Genomic DNA, 6,229 nt, shown 5'->3' with positions numbered 1-6,229 from the left:
TTTTTGTTTTCCAAGGAAGTAATTGACTGAACAATAGTAATAATAGATTGAAGTTAAGTCTAAACTATTTTCCTTGTGGGAACGATCCCAACCTCATTAGTTGGGTTATTTACTTGACACGACCACTTTACTTCTTATTTGAGAAGTAAGTTTGAGCGTATCAAGAACCCACCAGCACGTAGCATGGCAGACAGACTACGGGACATCACGAGGATGAATCCTCTTATTTTAACAAGGTCCAAGACTTCAGAGGATCCTCAAGAGTTTATTGATTAGGTGCATAAGATTTTAGTGGCTATTGGGGCACTAGATACTGAAAAGGCTGAGCTGGCTTCCTACCAGCTCAAGAATGTTCCATAGTATTGGTACAAGATGTGGCAGGATAGCCAAGCTTTGTTAGGAGGTCCGGTCACATGGGAGTTGTTTAACACAGCCTTCCTGGATGTATTCTTCCCCGGGGATATGAAGGAGGCCAAGGTTGAGGAGCTTATCAACCTTAAACAGGGATCGATGACAGTCGGGGAGTATTCCCTGAAGTTTGTTATATTGTCCAGGTATGACACTTACCTTGTATCTAACAGCATGGATGCGAGGAGTAGGTTCCTCATAGGAATCTCAGGAGATCTGGAGGAGAAGTGTCGGCCTGCGTTGCTCCACGATAGCATGGACCTCTCAAGGTTGATGGTACATGTCAAGAAAGTAGAGGACATGAGGAGGAACTGGGGGTTGATATGCTCAAATTTACTTCTCGAAACCAAGTAAAAGAAGTTGCATCAAGTCAAGAACCCAACTAGTGAGATTGGGATCGTTTCCACGAGGAAAATGGTTCAGACTTAACTTTATTCTATTATTACTTCTATTTAGTCAATTATTTCCCGAAAACAAATAACTAATAGGGGTTTCGACTAATGAAATCAATTAGCTAAACTAAAGTAAACAAGTGACAGGTTCAAGTATTGGAGTTTAATCAAGTAATGAGAGTAACTAGGGTGTAAGTGTTCCCCACAAGCTCCTAACTCGGTAATTCTAGCTATAACAATCCTTTCCTAGTATCTAGCATGCAAAGTGATAAGTTAGGTATCTCTAAATCCTTGGTCCAACATCTAGAGAATTTCACTCTGCACCTTGTCCGGCTACATGTGTTGTTTTACTAAATCTTATTTTTACCTCATATTAAGCATCATATTCGATATTTGACAAAGTTGTTACTTCGTACCAACCGACACTAACCTATTAGATAGTATACACTAAATCTATGTTGATAATTCTTTTTATATTATCTACCTCCTTGAGCCGTCAAGAAGCAATAAGGCGATTTCTAACATTGGCCATCCATTAAAAAAACTACTAAGCGAAAGAATTATCAATACATGCAAGACACTATTCTAGAATTGTTATTTTAGCTAGATTTTACCTTGTTATTTACCCATGGTTCCCACAACCCTAGTTATGGAGTTTTGTTACCCATGCTAATAATCACACAATTCATAATAATAATGTAAGAATTCATGCACTTACTTTGATGAGAATGAACAAAATCCCAAAAGTTACTTGAATAAATCACAAAACACTAATAATCGATTCTGGAAAAGTAATATCAAATTCCAAATCGAAAGTTCAATACTAAGACAATAAAACTGAAAATTATCCAAGAGTCTAACCCCAAAACGAGGTTTTTTGGACTATTTATATGAAATAAAACCTAATAAAAGAGGGAAATCTATTTAAGGAAAGATCTGCCCAAAACACGTCTGAGTCGAAGACCCTCGTGACGAACCATCATTGACTTCCATCGCTCCATACTTAGCTCATTTTTTGCTTCTTTTCTTCATCAACTCTCTGTTACCCTTGGCGGACATGTGTGATAGATTGTTGCATGCACAACGGTCCATCAAGGGTCTTCGTTCCACGACACTTAGAATCTTCTGAAGTTAGGTATTGAGACTACTCTCTGTTAGCATTGACGAATGTGCAGGATGGACCGTTGTGGCTCTGACGGTCTATCATGAGCTTCTGTACTCCCACTCTTGGTCAGAATTCCTCAACTTTCTTCAGCAGCAATTATCTTCTCACGGCGGTTGACCCCTACAGACCGTCACAGTCACGACGGACCGTCGTGGGGTCCGTAGGTGGTCGCTCTGCAATTTCAGCTCAGAATCTTCGTGTTCTACTTTGGACATATTTCCTGGAAATAAATAAAAAACCAAATCAAAAATCAATACAAAAAGGCTTTAGGCACACACTCAACTTAAGGAAAAGGCATTGGAAGTACCGTGAAACCATGGTACATCAACATCCTCAACTTATATTCCTTGTTTTTCCTCAATTGACGCACTATGACTCACTACAAAATCTTTGTACAAGATTATCCATATTTTAGCTTTCGCAATCATTTGGCTATCAATCCTGATTATTCCTATTATGTTTTCATGCATTCTATAACTATTAGGCTTGAATTATGGGGATCGGACCATGACACAGACTCACCACAAACTGACACCTATTCTCTTCGATCTCTCACCTAGGTGCTAATTTTTTTGGCATTGCAACTAGTGTCCTCACTTCAAAATAACATCCTCATTTTTCACATAATGATTACAGTTTGAGTATAAAGATTACTTTTCAACACTTTCTCTCAGAACAACTTCACAACTAATTTACACATATTGCCATAGGCTTGCCCATATTTTTACTACTTTAAGTTTGCCATAACAACTCTTACGATCACGATAGGACTTTCTTATCTTGTAACATAGGCTCAAGGTCAAGTAGGGTATATTTAGGTATATTTTAGTGACATGTTTCCCTCCTTGACTTATCAGCTAAGCGTCCTACCTTTTTATCATTTTATTTCGCTCTATTTCTCAATTTTATTTCAACTTGCTATTTTCCCTTTCTTCTCCTTATGTGTAAGTGACTCTTTTCTTTTCGTGTGTTTATATTGTTTTTACTCTTGAGTTACTCTTGAGTTACTCTTGTTTTGTTCTTTCTTCCTCTTTATTCTTTCAACCCCACTTTCCAGAGTATTCCTCATAACAACCACCCTCAGCTTATGGCTTTGCCATGAGTCAAGGTTCACAATACCCAAGATTGCATCAGGGACACGACAAGGTTGTTTTCTACATTAGACATCCTTAACTTATTCTTTTGACATTAGCTGAGGTGCACATGTTCAAGGAGGGACCAAGGCCAACACATTGTTCCTAAAAAAGATCAGATGGGGTGAAGAAGAAAGATTTATTTTAAGGTAAAACTATTTGGATAAATAAGGGATAACTTCATTTGGTTTTTCTGTTATCTTAGGCTAAATATTGACTATTTTTAACATGGGCCTATGATCCTTTCCTAATTGTCTATTACGGCTTGCTTTTAGCAGGACTAACCAGGAAAATTCTAGCTCAGTACCAATGGTGGAATATTCAAATTTTCCTCACTCCCACTTGACATCTCATTACTCTACAAGATTGTCATACACCTAGTTCGAATCTTATATTTAGGGTCATGCCATAGTGTATCTCTATGTCATGCTTAGAGCCACACATTTATCAATTACTATGCCTAGTCATGCATCATTTTCATTACATCAGGATATTATTTGTGTTTTAGCCATCATGCTTCAAAGTTATACTATGTACAAAAGATATAGATATGTCAGTTCAACAATAAAAATAATCAGTCTCTTGGGGAAAAAGAGCACAGGCAAGAAAACCCCAAAAGAGGAACATGAGTTGGGCTACTCATACTTCACCATAGCACTCACATTCCATTTACCCCACCCCCAACAAAAAGATATGCAATTATCCCCAATTCATAAAAGAATTTAAAAAAATAGAGTTGTAGGTGAAGCAAACCTGAGGCACAAAGCTCCGGCAATCAACAAGTTGGTGGGTTCGATGTCCCGAAACCCACTCCCTCTATAGTCTGGACTCCCTCAGTAGTCTCCGTATTTCACCTTCCCCATGAATATCAGGAAATACATGGTTATGAGCATCGACCAATGGTGGAGTACACGTCATTTAACCTGAGCACGAACTAGAGCGTACTTTAAGAAGAAAGAATCAGAATTTGGGCATCCAAGGTGATGAGGTCGACCCGCAAATGCCACCATTGGTCAACACTCATGAACCTGTATTACCTTATATTCGTGGGGAAGGTGAAATAAGGAGACAACCTGCCTCTCCACGCCCTCAAGAGTACTGTAGGGGCTATGAAAATATTGCACACTCTGATGGGCCACTCGTGTTGCCCCCTCTACCACACGGCCACACTTTTGTCATAACTAGTAGTCTGATGCAAATTCTCATTGCCAGAGGTTTGTTTTCAGGGCTACCTTCTGAGGATCAACATGCCCACATCGCTAAGATAAGGGCAGTGTGCAAAAGATGTGTAGGGAGGCCCGATTTGAATATGGATGTAATCGGGCTAAGATTTTTTTCTCTCTCACTGTTGGCAGAAGCTGCTATCTGGTTTACTGAGCTCCCCTATAACTCAATCTTCACTTGGAATCAACTGAGGGATGCTTTCTCAGCACACCACTACCCGATGTCTAAGAAATTAAACCACAAATATAGAGTGAACAACTTTGTGTCACTACCGGGAGTGTTAGTTAGCTGTTCTTGGGATAGGTTTACTTCATTCTTGCAAAGTGTCCAAATCACCGCATAGATGCCGAGTCTCTGAATGAGTATTCCTATCGGGGAAAAGATGATAATAACAAAGTGGTGTTGGAGACGATTGCAGGTGGTTCTTATGGGGGTGTCCTTATTCCTAGATCGCTGAAAAGTTAGAGAATATCTATGAAAAAATAAAGCTTGAGTACTAGGAAGTCGGATACTGGGATAAACACCTTCACAGTCCAATCCGCACACAACTCAGTCGCAGATGATCTTCGTGAGGAGATGGCTCAAATGAAAACTGAGCTTGGGTTGGTGTTGAAATATGTTGTTGGGGGTGCAGAAAAGGTAAATGTCGTGAACTACTTGTCTAAACCACCACTGCCAAATAATGAATATTACTATAAGAAGGACTCCTATGCGGTGAATGATCAGACGGGGGGTTTCCGGCCAAACGCCCAAGGATCCAATCAGGTGATTCGGCGTCAAGGTCAAGGAAACCAAGGTGGTAACTATGGCAATTATAACTGCGAGGGTCATTATGTCCGAGATGGGAACTACAACCGCGACAAAAACTTCAACCGGGGTAACTATGGTAACAGAAATGATAAGAGTGGGCCCTATATTCCACCTCAAAATTGTGAAGTTGATCCTAGGGATGGCGGACATAGTATGGCGCGAGTTGAGGATATGATGCATAAAATGATGAGGAGGTTCAATGCTAGTGATGAGCACAATAAAGAGTTAAGGAATGACTTAATGGGTATAGGGCAGAAAGTTGATACACATGCAATCTCGATTAAGCATCTTGAGTTGTAAATGGCCCAATTGTCTACAACTGTGGACACACGGCAATCGGGCACTCTTCCTAGTAACACTGTCCAAAATCTGAAAAGTGATGGGCATTGTATGACAATCACTAATTAAGGTTGTAAGCAAACCATTAACCCACCTATGTCGTCTAGTGTAGAAAAGGTGATAATATATGATGATATGGTAGTGGAGGTTAGTGGTGAGTTAGAAGATAAAACGGTAAAAAGATGTTGAGCTGATTCAAAAGGTGACCCCCATGCCTAGACCACCACCTACTTTCCCACAAAGGTTAGTAAAAAAACTGAGGATGGTAAATATCGGCATTTTATAATGATGTTGAAACAACTTTCTATCAATGTCCCTTTGGTAAAAGCTCTTGAACAAATTCCCGGTTATGCAAGTTCATGAAAGATTTGGTTAAGAAAAAAGATCAATCACTTTTTAGGATGATGATAGAATGCAGCATTGTAGTGCTATTGCTACAAGATCTCTAGCGCAAATGACGAAGATCCGGTGCTTTCACTATTCCTTGTACAATCGGGTTATTACATTTTGCGAAAGCATTATGTGATCTTGGGGCAAACATAAATCTCATACCCCTCTCGATTTACAAGAAGTTGCGTTTGGGTGACCCAAAGCCCACTGCGATGCGGCTACTGATGGCCGATCGAATGGTGAAAAGTTCCATTGGTATACTCCATGATGTGTTATTAAAAGTGGAGTCGTTTATATTTTTAACCAATTTTTTATTCTTGATTTGAGGTCAATTTTGAGGTGCCTATTATTCTTCGGAGGCCATTCAT

Source organism: Solanum lycopersicum, chromosome 7 (assembly GCF_036512215.1).
Source record: "Solanum lycopersicum chromosome 7, SLM_r2.1".
NCBI classification, from domain to species: domain Eukaryota; kingdom Viridiplantae; phylum Streptophyta; class Magnoliopsida; order Solanales; family Solanaceae; genus Solanum; species Solanum lycopersicum.
Note: the sequence above shows the minus strand (reverse complement) of the source record.